General features: G+C 29.6%; 1 pseudogene across 1 annotated transcript; it reads left to right on the forward strand.

Moving 5' to 3' along the window:
* The first annotated feature begins 3,736 nt into the window (after positions 1 to 3,736).
* LOC149514618 (disease resistance protein At4g27190-like) lies at positions 3,737 to 16,552 on the forward strand (annotated as a pseudogene). The gene is made up of 8 exons (XR_016328133.1): positions 3,737 to 4,285; positions 4,382 to 4,477; positions 5,721 to 5,869; positions 5,965 to 9,161; positions 10,029 to 10,538; positions 11,749 to 12,267; positions 14,937 to 15,701; positions 16,082 to 16,552. The product of XR_016328133.1 is annotated as a disease resistance protein At4g27190-like (transcript).
* The last annotated feature ends 2,099 nt before the right edge of the window (positions 16,553 to 18,651 follow it).

Genomic DNA, 18,651 nt, shown 5'->3' on the forward strand with positions numbered 1-18,651 from the left:
GTAGACACCCAATTTGGTCTAGGCCCGGATCAATTGGGCCTGGCCCAAATGGGTAAGGCCCAATTCAATTTTTATCCTGTATTATTTTTTTTTTGTTTTATATTTTATGTACTTTATTATTTTTTATTATTATGTATTAATATATGTATATCTTTATTTATTTATTTATTTATTTATTTTTGTTATAGATATATTTATTATTATATTATTATTTTTTTGTAATATATTTTTGGGTTTATCTTATTTTATTTTTTATTATTATTATTTTTTTAAAATTATCTGTTAATTTTATCTGATTTTTTCCCGATTATCTGATTAATATTATTTTTTTTTCTTTTTTGATAGCTGTGATTGAAAGTTGAAGAATCCCATTGTGAATGGGAATTCAATCAGAAGAGTCCAGATTGGATTCAAAGATTGAATTCCCGTCCAAGGAGGAATTGGGATTGATCAGAAACTCTTGATCAATCCCTATAAAAGGGACCCTCTGGGAACAGATGCAACACAAAAAAAACAGTGAGCAAAGCTACTGATTTGAGAGAAAAAGAGGCATATAGGAAGCTAAGAAAAGGTTTAGGAGTGTTCTGGGAGCTAGAAAAAAAATTTTACAGATTTTTGGCGATTTTTTTTCTGGCAATTTTTGGAAAATTCCAGATTCCGGTGAATTTTCCGACGAAGTTTGAATTTTTCGACGAAAATTTCGACCAACCTTGAAGTTTTCGACGACTTGCCCAGTTTCCGACGAATAATCCCAGAAACCGACGAACTTCCGGCAAAAAAACCCAGATTCCGACGATAAAACCCAGAATCCGATGAATCTTCAACCGGAGTTCTTCGGCCTTTTAGAGAGAAGGGAGAGGAAAAAGGAAGAAGAGAGAGAGAGAGAGGAGAGGAGCATTCTGCCGAAAAATAGAGGGAAGTGCCTTTTATACCCTCTCAAAACGACGTCGTTTTGGCCTTAAGTGACCCAAAGGATCCGCACGTTTTGCCGTGACCCGACCCGACCTGAGTGTCGACCCGCTTCCTGACCCGCGCGTGCCTGCCCCCCTCCAAGCTGAGCCGAGCTGATAGCCGAGCCGCTCCAGGTTTTTTTTTTTTTGAATTTTTTTATTTGTTTTATTTATTTATTTATTTATTTTATTAGATTAGATTTATTTAATTTTTTTATCTTTATCTTATTTTATTTTTGTTTTACTTTTCTTTATTTATTTTTATTTATTTTCACTTTTATTTTGTTCTATTTTCTTTAAATAAAAATCAAAAAATACTTTTGGGGAAAAGTTGAAAGTATCAATTTTCCTTAAAAATAAATTTTCAAAAAAATGTTTTTGGGGAAAAGTTGAAAGTATCAATTTTCCTTAAAAATAAAATTTCAAAAAAAAAAGTTTTTTGAGGAAAAGTTGAAAGTATCAATTTTCCTTGAAAATAAAAGTTTCAAAAAATATTTTTGGGGAAAAGTTGAAAGTATCAATTTTCCTTAAAAATAAATTTTCAAAAAATATTTTTGGGGAAAAGTTGAAAGTATCAATTTTCCTTGAAAATCAAAATTTCCGAAAAATAAATTTTCAAAAAAAGGATTTTTGGAGAAAAGTTGAAAGTATCAATTTTCCTTTAAAATCAAAATTTCCAAAAAAAATATTTTTGGGGAAAAGTTGAAAGTATCAATTTCCCTTAAAAATAAATTTCTAAAAAATATTTTTGGAAAAAAGTTGAAAGTATCAATTTTCCCTGTATAAGAACAATCATCCTTTCCTCCTTTTTTATTTTGATTTTGATTTTTCTTTAAATAATCCGACGACAGAGCCTCTGCAAGTGAAACAGCAATTTTTCTTGCATACTCTTGAGGTGAGGGAATTTTCTCAATTTTCTACTAAAAGTATTAGAGTCAATTGAGAATAATTTTCAATAATTAATTACTTGGTAAAATCTTAAGGCTATTTGGATAACACAAAGTTATGCTGGTACCATCTTTTGATGGACGTTGTGAGGGTGCTATAACCTTCCTAACACGTAGCTGAACTTCCGAACCTTGTTATGGTTAGTAGACCTGAACCTATTCTTTTAGGGACCCTTAAACTTAGGTGTTCTCTGAAAGGATAGATTCCTTAGGTGGCCAATCGCACCTAGATAAAAAAGATTGGTGGTGACTCCCTAAAGTCAATATCTAACGATAGATCCCCTGATCTAGACGTTATGACATGTATAATGAAAAAAGCATGAAAATGGAGTAATCAATTTTAAAGCTGACTATTAGAATCGGATTATTCGATGACCTTTTGATTACTCTTAATCCAAAGGTCATCGCCTCACTATAAATCTACTAGGTTTAGGAAATCTATAACTTGTCAATGGTTTATTCTAAAGTAATTAAGTAAAGCGGTTTACTCCTATAGCTCCTTGTAAGAATTGAATACTTGTTAAATTCATTACTTACCTTTTATTATTTGCTTTTTTTTTTTTTCCTTTTGCAATGATGGATATTAATAATAAAAAACACATAGTATATTAAAAGAAAATAATTATAAGATTAATAATACATAAATGTTTACAATGAAATTTTAATTCAAATACTATAATTAATTATAAATATTTGATTTTCATAAGTAACTACATTACCATGATATAGTCAATTGCAACAAGTAAACCTGTAATTAATGTAAAAAATAATTAACAGATTAGAAATCTGTCATGGATATTTTTAGGTTAGTATTGTTTCAAGTAATTTGTTGACCATTAGATACGGAAGCTCCATCTTTAATTATTGTTTGTCATGACTGTTGTTAGATATCATACTTTATTTCTTTTTTAACAATTTATTATTAAAGTTAATTGAGGCAAAGATGATGGATAAAGTATAGTTTTTACACATAAAAACATTAATTAAGTATCACGAAATGTAATCATACAATGATAACCATCGTGGACAAAGTATTGAAATTTTCCCACATAGCCTTCATAAAAAGGCCTAATGAATAGCCAAGCTCGCCTTAGATTAAAGCTTCCCTAATTTATTGGTATTATTATTGTGTGCTTGTTTCATAATGGCTTAATTATAAAATTTTCAAGTCTATGAAAATTATGATTATGCCTTCATTATATTTTTGGGCTGTTTGTAACTTATGTCTTTTTAATATGTCTCAATTATATGCCTGAAGTGTATTAATAATTTAATTTTCTTTTTTGATATTAATTTAATTTTTTTTATATGATGAATCATGATAATTAATCTAATTACTAATTAGTGTACACGGGCAGAAGCAATGAAAAATTCCTTTGGATTGGTTATGAATTCTATTAATCGGAAATAAAGAAGATAAAGCAATAACTTCATAAACAGGGAGGAACTATAAATCATGTTTTAATAAAAAAATTATTATTTGATATTATAATAAAAATAAATAATTGGAAAGAAACATTTATATTTAAATTAATAAAAATTTAAATTTATTTTTATAATTTTAATATAAAAAATGCACTTATTTTATTTTTTAGATGTACATGTTTTAGAAAATAATTATACAGATATATTAACTAAATGTTCATATAGTATAGTTTTGAATTAAGATCATTACGATTATAAAAATAAAATTGGGCAGGCTTTCATCCATTACTTAGATAAAAGAAGAAGAATAAAAATAGAAGACCCCGAGAAGAAAAGAAGTCATGGGTCATGGCTTTTGCTGGCCACTATGGAATTTAATAAGGAAACAACAATATTAAAAGAAAAAGGAAGAAGACTTGCATAAAAATAAGTCTTCCTTCTCTACATTTTACGTACTAATCTGGAAACAAATCCTTTGCCCATAAAACCTCCAAAAAAAAAAAGAAAGAAAGGCAGAAACCCATTTCTGCTATCCGAAGCTGAGTGTTCTGTTAATCTCTTGTATTAGAATTTTGCAGGCAGATAAGTGAACGTTCTCTTTTCAATTCCCACGCTTTTGGATCATTTCAATGCGAGCTTGATTTCTTTTTTCTTTTGGCCAAGAGTTCTAAGGTTGATTTCTGCTCTGTTGGCTTTTCCTTCAACTCAAAAAGAGAAAAAAAAAGAAAAAACTTCAGTTGAATTTTCTTTGATTCTACATTTCTTTCCTTGTAACTTAAAAAAAAAAAAAAGAGCTACTCTTCAATATCTTCTTTCTCTTTAATTTCTAATTTGTTTGTCATTTTCATCTCAAAAATACAAAAAAAAAAAAAAAGGAGAGAAAAAAATCCAATCTTCAAATTTGTTTTCTTTATTTTCAATGATCCGTCATGAATGAATCCTCGCAGATTTAGAAGGCACCAAGTGAGTTAAATGCAACAACTTCTCCATTGCTTTCTCTTTGTACTAATAAAGTTTGTTTCTTACATATTTTTTTTATCTACTTTGCAATTTTTCCAGTGAAGCAGATCAGATCTGAAAAAGATTGGATTTATTTTTCAAGCAAATTTTCTCTTGAAAGCTTCGGATCTATTACTTCTGTCTGGAAGCGGTAAGGTTGGAAATTCATTTAACTTTTTTTTTCAATATTAAAAAAACAAAAAACAAATTGGTTGTAGTGGAGTAGAAAGGCGGATGCAGGTAGCCGTTTTGGGTTCTAGGGTCTTTTGATCTTGGGTTATTGGAGCTTCTCTAGCTGTGAAGGGGTAGAGCCAGAGGAGAGGAGAGAAGAGAGGAAACGATTCCACTGGTGGTGATAAGTGGTTGAGGGTGGCGTATCTAGTTTTAAGGTCTTGGGTTTGGTTTTAAATTTAGGACTTTTTAGGAAAATTTGATCTGATATAAGGAAAGGGAGGATCAAGGAGAAGACTTGGGTGAGTTTGAGGAACAAAAACGGTGCCGGCGAGAGGCATACGGTGGCAGAGGATGGTCCGACTTCGGAGTTTGAAAAACGATGGCGGTGCTATTAAATGAGGTAGGGTAGTCTAGAGAAGTTGGAAAATGAAACAAATTGATTTTTTTGGAAAAGGACCTTTTTTTTAAAAAATAATTTCATGTAGGAATAACCATGTGGCAATTGATCTTAAGCCCTGTGGGAATCTCAGTCTAATCGTGACAGTGACCCTATTATTCTTTTTACTTTAATGTTATAATTATTCAATCGCAATAAAAAAGAATCATATCATCTAAAATTTCTTTTATTACAATTTTACATTTAGCCAATTACAAAAAAAAATTATATAAAGTTTCATCGTAAGTGTGGGTTTTACATATCTTTTGTGAATCTTACAAAAATATTGAATTTTAATTGATTAATTATTTTATAATAATTGTAATTGATATGCTCTCAATAAAAAAATTATATAGGTAAAGTTCACCAATTATGTAAGTGCTTAATTTATATAAAATTTTGATGTGCCTCACACAATATAAAATTATGTATTGTGATAATTGTATATTACAATTATTGTAGGTAATATAATTGTAGATGATATATTCTTGCAATAGCGGCATCCAACATTAAACCCTAAATGGTTGGATGATCAAAGAAACAAATATTTGTATTGTTGGTGACTAAATCATTATTTTTCATAGTTCAGTGTCCAAAATAAAAAATCAAGTAAAATTGGTTGACCAAACCTGTAATTAATCATTTTTAAAATTGTCGCTTAATTTGTTGTAATATGATCTATTTTTTGGGTTTTTTATCATATCAACACTAATTTTTTTTATTTCATATTTCTCAGTAATATTTTCTTATAAATTATTAAAAATATTGTTTTTTATCTCATTTTTTCAGCTTAGTGGAGTGCTGAAGAAAGGCATTTGGTTCTCATACTTTGAATTGTCTTCACCTTACCTTGTTACGCACTTAAAAAGTGTTACTTGGTGGAAAAGTGAAGAAAAAGTAGTTGGTTGTTGCACTTTGGACTATCTTCACCTTGCTTGGTATGTTTAGAGAGTTTGCCTTCGTTGTCCTTTAATTTTCTTTATAGTATCATCACCATGATTTATCTCATAGGCAATATTTTTATCCTTTGCAGAAGTTTCTTCAAGTTGAGCTTGTCAAGAATGGCTTGTGGGTTTTGTGAGTCTGCTCTTTCTAACTGCATGGGAACATTGCTCGTGGATTGGGTGGCGAAGCCAGTAGGAGATCAACTTAATTACACTCGCCGTTTTCATGACAATGTTGAAAAGCTCAAAGAAAGAAAAGAAGAACTAATAACGGCACGGGGTCGGCTGCAACATGAGATTGAGGATGCTGAAAGGCGACTTCAAGGAATTGAAGATGATGTCAAAGACTCGCTATCAAAGGCGGACAAAATCCTATCAGATATGGAAACTCTAGAAAATGAATTGCAGCAAAACAAGAGATGTTTCAATTGGTGTCCTAATTGGAGTTGGCGGTATAGATTAAGCAAGAAAGCAACAAAGAACACTCTTGTTATTTGTGAGCTTCTAGAGAAGATAACCAAATTTGGTCAACCTGAACGGGTGGGCTACTGTTCTCCTAGAACAATTCCAACCATAGAATTCCTTTCATCTAAGGGTTTTATGGTTTCTAAATCTTCAAATATTGCTTTCAATCAGATCATTGAGGCCCTACAGGATGACAATGTTAGCATGATTGGATTGTGGGGGATGGGAGGGGTGGGCAAGACAACCCTAGTGCGTGAAGTTGGAACTCATGCCCAAAAACTAAATCTGTTTGACAAAGTTGTGATTACTACTGTATCTCAAAAGCCAAACTTTGAAACAATTCAAGATGAAATTGCAAAATACTTAGATTTCGATATGAAGAATGAACGAGGAAGAAGATCAGTACAAGAATTATGGTTGAAACTGCAGAAGGAGAAAAAGATTCTAATAATCCTTGATGATGTTTGGGCAGAAATTGACTTAAAGGAGGTGGTGGGAATTCCAATTGGTGAGGATCACAAAGGCTGCAAAATTCTTTTAACAACACGCCGCCTACAAGTATGTGTTGCCATGCAATGTCAAAGGAGAATACAACTAGGTTTTTTAGATGATCATGAAGCTGGGATTTTATTTGCCACCAAAGCAGGTCTAAACGACTCTTCTGATGATGCTATTAAAAACGTGGCAACTAAAATTATCAAAAAATGTAAAGGTTTGCCCATAGCTATAGTTACATTGGCAAGTGCTCTGAAAGAAAAAAATCATCATAGGTGGAAAGCAGCATATCGGAGACTCAAAAACCGTAGATTGGGTGACATCGAAGACATTTATCAACAAAATGCTTACCTTTGTCTTGAGGTAAGTTTTGATTATCTGAAGGATACGGAGACCAAGATGTGTTTCTTGTTGTGTTCCTTATTTCCTGAAGATTATGAGATTCATGTAGAAGACTTGGTGAGATATGCATGGGGACTAGAGTTGTATAAAGGTGTGGAACCAATTGAAGAAGTGAGGAGCGAAGTGCTTGCAGCGATTGACATCCTTAAGGAATCTTGTTTGTTGTTAAATTGTGGAGAACGGCATGTTAAAATGCATGACCTGGTTCGTGATGTTGCTTTGTGGATAGCATCATACAGAAAGGAGATTTCTTTTGTGATAAAATCTGAGGTTGTTGAAATGAGGCCAGAGGAAGAAAGTTTTGAGCCTTATGTAGCAATCTCCATTAGCACTAGTCGGATGGTTGAACTTCCTAAAGGATTGGTATGCCCAAATCTCCAATTTCTTTTACTTGGTGGAAGGGGTAGTATGATAACTTCAAGTGAATTCTTTGAAGGAATGAAAGCAATGAAAGTTTGCGTTTTGCAATATTGTAGTTTAGTATCTCCAGATGCATTTCAGTTTCAACCGAACCTTCGAACTCTACATTTGGAAGGTTGCAAACTTTTGGACATCTTAGTTCTAGGGAAGTTGAAAAAACTTGAGGTTCTTTCATTTAGTTGCTCTAATATCAAAGAATTGCCAGAGGAAATAGGTGATTTGGATAATCTTAAATTGTTGGATTTAGCATATTGTGTAAAACTACAGAGAATCCCTTCTCGGTTAATACGGAGATTGTCCAAATTAGAAGAACTCTACTTGCATGGTTGTCAATTATTAAAATGGGCCACTGAGAACACAGTCAAAGAAGAAAGCTTTGCCAGTCTATCAGAGTTGAATTCCTTGTCAAACTTGATCATATTATCTTTAGAGGTTTGCTCTGAACATGTGCCAAGAGACTTTGTGTTCTATAAATTACAAAGGTTTTATGTACGTGTTTGGCTTTGGCTTTTCTAATTTTTATGGAAGGAAGATGGACTTCGAGATCAGCCCATTGTCGAGCTCCTTACAAATTGAGGGGTCTGTAATAGAGGCATGCAAGCAGTTATTTGGGGATACAGAATCTCTTAATCTGAAAAATGTGGTGGGCTGCCAAAATATCGTTCCAAGCTTGGAGTCGGGCCAAGTGGTATTCAGTAAGCTGACTTCTCTGAGTCTTGAGAGTTGCGAGCATATGAAATGTCTCATTGATACCACAAAGCAGCAGGTGCTAACCAATGCATTCTCTAATTTGTTAGAATTATCTTTAACAAAGATGCGTGGTTTGGAAGAGCTGTGCAGTGGTCATCAACGGCAAGGGTTTTTGCTAAAATTAAAAACTTTGATGATAGATAAATGCAGGGACATGACATGTGCAATTCCAATTCTACAAAGTCTTGAAAGGTTGGAAGTTAAATCTTGTGATGAGATGCAAGTGCTATTTCAGATTGCTGAATTGAGGAGCATACAACAAGGAACCAGTCATCATGTAAGCTTACAAAGTTTGAAGGTTGTAACAATAGTCAACTGCAATAAATTGAGATATCTCTTCCCAACGTCTGTTGCTAAAAGTCTTGGACAACTGGAAACACTAAACATAACCGACTGCTTGGAATTGGAAGAAATAATTCCCAAAACGGAAGTGTCAAACATCAATCTCCAAAGTCTATGGGCAGTATTTGTAAGTGGCTGCAGTAACTTGACATCTCTTTCCTCATTGTCGCATGGTCAAAGTTTGGAGAATTTGACAATACTTACTATTCGGGATTGCTCTCGATTGGAATATACTTTTGCAATCTCAATGGCTGAAGGTCTTCCGCAGCTGAATGAGGTTACATTGGAAAGATTGCCTGAATTGAAAGGAAGGGATGGAAATGACATTGTACTCACGCTGCCATCTTTACAAGAGTTGTGTATGGAAGATTGTCCACAATTGACTCCTTGTATCACTTCGGCTAAAATACAGGTAAGCCTATTTATTTGTATTTTTTTCTTTTACTTTTGCAACTATGCTTGGTTGGACGGAGTGGAAAAGAGTGGAAGAATAAAGAGTGGAAAGAAAAAAAAAATCGATCAAAATTTAATCCTTTTAAATTGAGAGAAAACCATTCTTCTATGCTTAATAAAATCATTTTTTTAATAATTTTTCTTCTAATCCTTTTTTTTTCTTTTTTTTTTGTTTATCTTTGGTACCAAACAATAAAAAAGAAAATTAATTTTCTTTTCTATCATTTATTTTTGCTTTCCTCACCCTTTTTCCCTCCCTTTATTTTTCTTCTAAACATTAAACATATTGTTAATGTTGTTGACAGAATTTTTTTTTCTTGATAAATTGGTGTTCGAAAGGTTCAAGTTTAAGAACTACAGTATTTAAAAGATAGACTTTGTATTGCTTTGACCTACTTCTTCATTACTTAAACAGTGATTATTTAAAGATTAGTTGTGGAATTTTAAGATAGCTTTTTTTATTTTACTTTGCCCTATAAGCTTTGTGCAATATTATTTTATTTTCATCTACAATACTATAAAAGTCAATTTTTTTGTGAACGACTTTTTAAAATGTTTTAAGTTCATCTATTATTTCAATCATTGTTAAAAATTTAATAGAACACAACCTTTTAAAATATTTTAAATTCATCTATTATTCTAATCATTGTTAAAAATTTAATGGATGTGCATATAACATGAATTTTAACCTAAAAAGTCAAAGAACACCTTCTTATCACATGAACGTTCACATGGACATACATACACATGATTAGGAGATGATATACTTTGTCAAATTTTAATAACTGTTTATGGAATTTATGATGAGATGCAAGTGCTATTTCAGATTGCTGAATTGAGGAGCATACAACAAGGACCCCGTCATCATGTAAGCTTACAAAGTTTGAAGGTTGTAACAATACAGAACTGCAATAAATTGAGATATCTCTTCCCAACGTCTGTTGCTGAAAGTCTTGGACAACTGGAAACACTGAACATATACGACTGCTCGGAGTTGGAAGAAATAATTCCCAAAACAGAAGTGTCAAACATCAATCTCCAAAGTCTAAGGGAAGTATTTGTAAGTGGCTGCAATAACTTGACATCTCTTTCCTCATTGTCGCATGGTCAAAGTTTGGAGAGTTTGACTACACTTGAGATTAGGGATTGCTCTCGATTGGAATATACTTTTCCAATCTCAATGGCTGAAGGTCTTCCGCAGCTTAATAAGGTTACATTGAAAAGATTGCCTGAATTTAAAGGAAGGGATGGAAATGATATTGTACTGACGCTGCCATCTTTACAAGAGTTGAAAATGAAAGAGTGTCCACAATTTATCATTTCGGCTAAAATACAGGTAACCCTATCTATTTGTGGTTTTACTCTTTAAACTATGTTGGTAGGAGGAATAGAAAGAGTGGAAGAACAGAAAGAGAGCGAAAAAAAAAAAGAAGGAAACTTAATCCATTTGAATTGAGAGAAAAAAATTCTTTTTTTTCTTAGATAAAACTTTTTTATAAATTTTCTTCTAATCATTTTTTTCTATAATTTATCTTTGGAAACAAACACTAAGCAAGTAAAATAATTTAACTACATAGTGTTAAGGTCGTTGACTGAATATTTTTTCTTAATAAATTGGTGACTGAAAAGTTTCCAAGTGCTACAATATTTAAAAGATAGATTTTGTGTCACTTTGCATAAAACTAATGTGAATCTACTTCTCCTTACTTAAGTAATAATCATTAAAATATCAACTATGGACTTTTATGATAGCTGTTACTATTAAAATACATCCGGCATCCAAAAACTTTGTTTAATATTATTTTACTTTCATCCATGATCTTATAAAACCCAATTTTTTGATTTAAAACTTCTCAAAATCTTTTAAATTCATCTATTACACCAATCATGGTTAAAAAAATTAATAGAATATATCATTTTCAATGTCACATGGATGTGTATATGACATGAATTTCAAATTTAAAAGTTTAAAAAACTCCCACCTTTTTATCACTGGCAAGTTCACATAGTTATACACACACACACAAAAAATATTTTGAGATGATAAATTTAGTCAAAATTTAATGATTGATTGTTCAAATTGATGAATTTGAATTTAAAAACTCGTGAATGAAAATTATGAATTTTAATTAAAACCATGAATGAAATGAAATATTGTACAAAAATCATAAATGCATGATGTAATTTACTCTAATTTCCATCTACATTTTCTTTGCTAGTTGTCTTTTTCTTTATATTTGAAGTAGTTATTGTCCATTCTAAATATGTTATTACTATTTGTTTTCAATTTTTAGGAGATTACTATAATTAGTTTCTTGAGTTGTCTAAATTGATCTCATTTAGTTATTTTAATGTTATAGGAGATTGAGTTTTTAGGAAATATCTAGGAGATTTCATTTAAGTTCAATTAATTATTACATACAATGCTAAATAGTCATTTCTTCTCATAAAAAAAGCCTTAAATAATTAATACCAAGAACTAAAAAACCCTTAATATCACCATTTAGCACTATTGAATTTATGATGAGATGCAAGTGCTATTTCAGATTGCTGAATTGAGGAGCATACAACTAGGACCTAGTCGTCATGTAAGCTTACAAAGTTTGAAGGTTGTAACAATACACGACTGCAATAAATTGAGATATCTCTTCCCAACATCTGTTGCTAAAAGTCTTGGGCAACTGGAAAAGTTGATCATATCTGACTGCTTGGAATTGGAAGAAATAATTCCCAAAACGGAAGTGGCAAACATCCATCTCCAAAGTCTAAGGGAAGTATATGTACGTGGCTGCAATAACTTGACATCTCTTTCCTCATTGTCGCATGGTCAAATTTTGGAGAAATTGACAACACTTAAGGTTCGGGATTGCTCTCGATTGGAATATACTTTTCCAATCTCAATGGCTGAAGGTCTTCCACAGCTGCATAAGGTTACATTGCGTGGTTTGCCTGAATTAAAAGGAAGGGATGGAAATGACATTGTACTCACGCTACCATCTTTACAAGAGTTGAAAATGAGAGACTGTCCACGATTGACTCCTTTTATCATTTCGGCTAAAATACAGGTAAGCCTATTTATTTGTGTTTACTCTTTCAACTATACTTTGTAGGAGGAATATAAAAAATGGAAGAATAGAGAAAGAGCGGAAAGAAAAAAAATGGAAACTTAATCCATTTAAATTGGGAGAGAGAATTCTTTTTTTCTTAAAAAAAAACCTTTTTTATAATTCTTTTATCTTTGGAAACAAACACTAAGTAAAATAATTTGACTATATAGTATTGATGTCGTTGACTAAATTTTTTTTCTTGATAAATTGCTGACCAAAAAGTTTTCAAGTGCTATAATATTTAAAAGATAGATTTTGTATCACTTTGGGTAAAACAAACGTGAATGTAATCTTTAAAGTCCTGATCATTAAAATTTCAATTGTGGACTTTTAAAATAGCTGTCACTATTAAAATGCATAAGGCATCCATAAGCTTTGTGTAATATTATTTTACTTTCATCCACGATCTTATGAAACTCAATTTTTTTATTTACACCTTTTAAAATATTTTAAATTTATCTATTACACCAATCATTATTAAAAAAATTAACAGAATAAATCCATTTTAATGTCACATAAATGGGCATATGACAAGAATTTCAATTTAAAAAGTTAGAAAAACTCCCACCTCTTTATCACATGCATGTTTACATGGTTATACACACACACGAACAATATTTTGAGATGACAAATTTAGTTAAATTTTAACTGTTGATTGTTGAAATTGATGAATTTGAAATATTTTAAAAACTTCGTGAATGAAAATTTTGAGTTTTAATTAAATCATGAATGAAAATGAAATATTGCATAAAAATCATGGATGTATGGCGTAATTTGCTTTAATTTTCTTTGACATTTTCTTTTCTAGTTGTTTTTTTCTTTATATTTGAAGTAGGAATTGTCCATTCTAAAAATGTTATTACGTTTTGTTTTCAATTTTTAGGAATTTACTATAATTAGTTTCTTGAGTTGTTTATATCGATCTCATTTAGTTATTTTAATGTTTTAGAAGACTGAGTTTTTAGGAAATATGTAGCTAGGAGATATCATTTTAAGTTCAATTAGTTATTGCATAAAATGCTAAATAGTCATTTCATTTCATACAAAAAGGCCTTAAATAATTAATATCATAAATTTGTTATTTCTTCTCATAAAAACATATTGTTAATACTTTTTAGCATTATTTATCAACTATTTTTTAATATTAAAATTAGTTTTGATTTTACTAATTACGATTGCAAGTATATAATTTTTTATGAAAATATTAATAAAAAAGAAATTATAATTATATTTAAAATTTCACTTAAAAAATCAATAAATTATATATAAGATAAATTTAACATAAAATTAAACCAAATTCATAAATAATAAGATTTAAATTTAAAACATCAAATTTCTGAAATTTTTTTTACCAATAAATCAATGTTTTATTATTTAAATCAATAAAAAATAATTTAATAAATAATTATTTAATTACGTTCGTATTGATGAAATGCATTGAAAAAATGCGTTTCATATCTTAATGATGAGTTTCTGTTTGATTAACCCACTTATCTCAATGCATTATTTTTCAAGTCACTCAAATGAAATATCCAAAAAGATCTAAGGGATTTCTAAGTATTCCCTATTGGATTCCGGTTTTCTAAGGATTCCCTATTGCTGGCATAACAGAGGCTACAGAACAATATTATTTCGGTTTTCTAAAGATTCCCTATCCCTGACATGCATATCAGGGAGTCCAGTAATAATAGCATGGTAGCATAGAAATTTGTTATTTCTTCTCATAAAAACATAAATAATTAACACCATCAACTTAAAAACCATTAATATCACCATTTAGCACTATTGAGAGTAGAGTGAGCTTTAATTGGTCAAAACAGAAAAACCAAGCTGAACTAGGTAATTTGGCTTAGTTTAGTTTAACGCCAAAAACTTTTCAAACCAAACTGAATTAATAATTTAGTTTTGAGTTGAAAATTAAACCAAATAAAAAAATTAATTAAAAGTAGTAATATTTTTGTAAATATTTAACGCATATATAAGAAAATATATTTCTTTAACCATAATTCTTAGAACAATCTTTATTTCTTAGATATATTGAAAAGCCCTATGTAGTATGTACTAGTACTTTGTGTTTTTACACATGTCATATGGATTCATTTTTGTTCATGATATAGTACTACTCCTTTCAAACTGTTGTTTTATATTTTAATTAAATTATTTGTCTTTGACTTAAATTAATGAATTGAGTGTATTTCATTTACAGTTCTTTTTGTTACAATATTATAGTTAGTCAATCGCAATTAAGAATTATGTAGCCACCACTTATAAGTGTGGCTTCTAAATAATTTTGTGATGGGCCCTGCACAATACTAAATTATAATTAGTTAATTGTACTACAATAATTATAAGAGATATGGTCCTAAATTAAGGATTTTTCTAAATTTTAATTGATTAGAATAAAAAATTTAAGAAATTTAAAATTTAAACTTAATTCACATTAGATTTACTTGTATTGATCGTTTCATTTAATCATGGTTTAAATGGACCTTTTAAAGCAATATGTTTAATTTAATGATAAGATTGTTAAAATCAAAATTTTATATAAAATTTAAAAATAAAGAATAAATAAGTTTTTAGTTATTTTTTATATTTTTTGAATTAATAATTAAATGATATGATTACAGGTGCTACAATTTAAGGATATGAGAGAAAGGAAGCAATCATGCAATATAATAGTTCCTAAATTGGGACAGAAATTACCAAACATGGAATATTTGACCATCATTAATTTTGAAGAGTTATTTGATAGTGGATATAATCTTTCAAGTTTGAAGGAACTAATATTGGATGATCTACATGAATTGCGGGTGGCATGGAAAGATCCCATCCAAGTTGTCAACTTTCAAAACCTCACTAAATTGCATGTCTTTGGATGCGGAAGGTTAAGATATATCTTATCACCTACCATCGCTCAGAATTTGCCACAATTGAGCTCTTTATGGATAAGTGAGTGTGAGGCATTGGAGCAAATTATTGAAAAGGATGATCAAACTTCATCACAATGTCATCATCTCCAACCTATACGCTTCCCTAATCTGACTCAAATACACATTTATTCGTGTGAAAACTTGAAATGTCTCTTTCCGGTGAGTGTTGCTCATGGCCTTCCAAAACTACAAATTCTAGTTGTTGACAAAGTCTCCAAATTAGAACAAGTATTTGAAGAATCACGAGATGAGGCAATTAGTAGCGAGGAAAAAGAGAAAGTGATACAGCTACCTCAATTGGGCTCCTTAAATCTTGAAAGGCTACCGAACCTTGTGAGCTTCAGCCCTGTGGGTTATCATTTCGTATTCCCATCTTTGCAATTTTTATATGTAAGAGGTTGTCCCAATATAACCACAAGCTTTAGTGTTGATTCAGAGCAATCTGGGCATGCCAAAACAGAGGTACACTACGCTCCCTAACTCTCAATATAAAAGTATCAAAAGCTGCCCTGCCTTTTTGTATAGCTAAACTTGGATTAAGCTTATGAACAGAGAGGTTCATCTGTTGTATACTTTTCATGCTTTTATTTCGTCTTTTAGCTTTACCGATGATGCAATATTAATCTCGTCTGTTCAAGGGAACTTGTTATGGATTTCAATAGAAATATGTCATCCGTGTGTTTGTTTTAATTCCGAATGAAATTGAAAATGTAATTGGCTGGTAATATTAATTCCCAGTTCTATTGGTTTCCTTCAATGGTCCTTGTTGCGTTATTATTTCAATTTACTGAATTATACATGCTTCTTGGTCTTCACATGCCATGCTTTAATTTGTTTTGCAGGCAATCCGATCAATTGATGAATATATAGTGGAAGAGTCTACTAGAGCTCAACAAACAACATGGCCAATTGGTAGTGATATAGAGTGGAGGTCTTGGCAAGGAAGTTGAAAACACACCTTTTTAGAGGAGGGAGATGAAGAAATGAATTTGACTTTCAGAAGATGCCAGTGAATGAATCAGTTGCTAATTTGCTGCAGCATTTCACAAACCTTTGTCCCAACTTCATAGACTTGCAGCCAAATATTGCGATCATATTAGAATGCAAATTTCTATGAGGGTACATAAGACTGCATTCCTGTTTATTTATGTCTTTTTTTTATCAGCTAAAAGTATATAGTTTGTTGTCCTTTCCACTAGCAGACTTGAAAACAAGGATCTTTTAAAACGTCAATGCGCACATTTTAATTATCTTTGCGTTTCTGTAAGAAGTGACTTGAAAATTCATCAATTCTGAATATCAGTTGAATAGCATTTCTTCCTCCCTCTAGACATTTAGACAAATCACATATTATTTTGTGGTATAAGAATTGCCATAAGAATTCCATGCATCTTAATTTCATTCAATTATATTGATTTTTTTTTTTCAAAACAGCTGGTCAAAACTAAGTTGCTTTATTTAAAGATGACGGATCTTACTAAGTTAAATACTTACTGGAATACCAACAAATAAAAACAACTAGGTTGATGGAAAATGTTGGACTGAAATGGTATGTGTATTTATGTTAAGCTTATAAGCAGTCTAAGTAATAATTAATCTTGATATTAGAAGTCAAAACTTAGAATCCCATATATATGTTTTACTTTTTTTGGTGTAATTTTATCACTTTATTATATTTTTATGTAATTTAATCATCTATGCATTAAAATAGAGTATTTCATCCAAATTTTTTTTGTTCTATGTTGTTGATATGGAAAATATTTAAATTTTATTGTAAAAAAATTCCACATAGGATAATAAAAATCTTCAAAAAAGATAAATAGGACAATTTGATTTTTTTTGTTAAAAAAATTGAATTTATAAAAACTTGGCAAAATTTTAAATTTAGAAAACCAAAGTATATTTTTTGAATTTTTTTTTATTTTAAAAGAGAATAGAACTTGAAATTTTTGTATGAATTTTTTTTCTTGACTATCAGCCTAAGCTAATCTCTCATGTCACCTTCTTCTGCTTAATTAATTTTATTGAAGATAATTTTTAGTGTTGTATGCTTAGTGGTGTTGTTAGAATCAGAATTTGCTCTCTTTTAATTTGTTTGAGAAACTGGGGAGGAATGCAAGCAATTGGAAAACTAATTAGATGAAAAGATCAGAATAAGATGGCTAATAAAGATCCATTTCTTGATATGATCAAGTATATGTAGTCTTATATTTTCATTCATTATTGATATTTTAATTTTTAAATCAAATTTGATTTTTTAAATTTGATTTATCGAACTTTGAGTTTACCTTCTACAGCATATATATATTTGAACAATCATATTTTTAAATTTATAAAAATTTAAATATAAGTTTAAATCTTTTTTTCATTTTAGGTTTCATTTGTTTCGCAAAAAATAACTTTTGAAAAATAATTTTTGCACTTTCAGGTGTTTGTTTTGGCAAAAAACTGGCTAATCAACGGAAAATGACTTCTTCATTAATGGAAAATAAGGTTATTTTTCTGAAAATTATTTTATGGATTTGAAAGGGAAGACATTTTCAAAAAAAAAAAATTATTTATGAGTAGAACTATTTATCAATACTTTTGAACATAATTTTACTTATAAATAATATTATATTAATAAATAATATTATATAAATTTATGATATACTATTAATATAATATTATAATAAATATGATTAATTTAATTAAGAAATATTATAATAATATATTAATAAATAATATATTAATATATTAATAAATAATATAAAGAATAGTAAATAGTTTTATGTTACTTATTTTTATATTAACATAATATTTTAATATTAAATATTAATATTAAAATATAATTATTTTTTAATATTAATAATTTTAATAATAAATAATTTCAATATATTTTAATAATAAATAATTTTTAATATTTCAATAGTTATATTAATATTATTTATAAAAAGAAACATATTTTTTAGAATACAATCAAACAACGAAAAATATTTTTCATTAACTAATCCAAACAATAAAAAATCTCTTTCAATTCAGAAAATGCAGACATTTTCAAAAAATTATTTTTTGGAAGTCATTTTCTGCAAAACAAATAGAGCATTGATTTGATTGATCAATCTTTAGTTTTCTAAATAAGTTTAAACATTTTTCAAAATTTCTATGAGTTTAAAATTTTTTTAACTAAAAACTAAATTACCCTATTCTTTTGGATTCATATTATTGTACATGAAATTTTTTAAAGAATAAAAATATAAATATATTAATGTCAACATCACATAGAAGAAAAAAAATTGGATAAAATATTCTATTTCCATTCATAAGTGACTAGAATTGTATAAAAAATTGAACAAGTGATAAAACTACATGAAGAAAAGTAAATTGATAATATAAATGAATCCGATAACTTATCTCTACCTGCTTATTCCAT

Source organism: Durio zibethinus, chromosome 15, assembly GCF_047325235.1.
Source record: "Durio zibethinus cultivar Kanyao isolate XHJ-2024 chromosome 15, ASM4732523v1, whole genome shotgun sequence".
Taxonomy (NCBI): Eukaryota; Viridiplantae; Streptophyta; class Magnoliopsida; order Malvales; family Malvaceae; genus Durio; species Durio zibethinus.